This window comes from Propithecus coquereli, unplaced genomic scaffold (assembly GCF_000956105.1).
Source record: "Propithecus coquereli isolate 6110/MARCELLA unplaced genomic scaffold, Pcoq_1.0 Scaffold30, whole genome shotgun sequence".
Classification (NCBI taxonomy): Eukaryota; Metazoa; Chordata; class Mammalia; order Primates; family Indriidae; genus Propithecus; species Propithecus coquereli.
In genome coordinates, this window is record NW_012148619.1 from 3,882,809 (window position 1) to 3,884,077 (window position 1,269).

The window sequence follows — 1,269 nt, forward strand, 5'->3', positions numbered from 1 at the left end:
AAGATGTTAATAAAAGGGGAAACTGTGGGGAGATACATGAGAACTTTCTGTTGTACTATGTTCTCAATTTTTCTGTAAATCTATTTTTCTGTTTTAAAAAAAGCAAAGTCTATTTTTAAAAATTCAGTTAGAAGATATATGCAGAAAATGTATGTAAAGTTTTCAGCAAAGTGCCTGCTATTCATTGTGGATTTGTAGTTCATCTAATCTTAGACATCATTGATAGTAAGATGTTCATTATTATTTTATGGGCCTGCAAGAAAGAAAAACTGCCGCCAATTAAACTATGATGAAATGCTTTAATACTGGTCCTTAGAGATGTATAAATCAGTCATGCCAGCCTCCTATTGCTTTGAAACAGCTACATCACTTGTGACTGTCTTACTTTCTTCTATCTTATAAAGAACTTGATCATTCCTTTGCAAAAAAAAAAAATTATTCCTTGAATGGCAAAAGTTTGCTTCACTAAACATCAAATGTATGGCCCACTGCTCTGTGTCTATGCCTTTCTGCATAAGCAATACATTTTTGTTTCAATAAAAAATCCTTGAGCTGTCTTTATCCAAACATTTTAAACAGCAATTAAACTCAACATCTGTAATGCTAACAATGCACATAACTGAATTAAAGTGATAGCAACTTGAACAATTATGACTGAGCTCACCTATGCAAGGCAAGGACAATTGGGTCACAGTGCTTCCTGGCAGATAGTAATTCTAAGACATCGTGGATTATAAATTATAAGCGGCATCCTAATTTCAGAAATGTTAAAATGTAGAAAAGAAATCCATATCTTAGAGGGTTTAGATATGTGATTATGATATAGCCATAAAATGGAATACACTGCAGGATTAAAAAGAATAAGGTAGATCTATTTTTTCTTACATTAAAAGATATCTAAGACATATTGTTTAAAAATGCAAGTAACATATGATCTATTTCTGTAAAATAAAAAATAAATATATTAATGTTTATGTATGCTCAAAAATATATGTGAATTTATAAAAATAAACATGTTTTACTCATATAATCAGTAAAATAAATATAAACAATAGGGAAAAAAGAATATAAAAATCAGTAAATCTTTGAATAATGTTAATGATTATCCATGGGTAAAATTTCTTCATTTAAAAAATGTTTTTAAACAAGAAAATTAATTGTAGGCCGGGCGCGGTGGCTCACGCCTGTAATCCTAGCACTCTGGGAGGCCGAGGCGGGTGGATCGCTCAAGGTCAGGAGTTTGAGACCAGCCTGAACAAGAGCGAGACC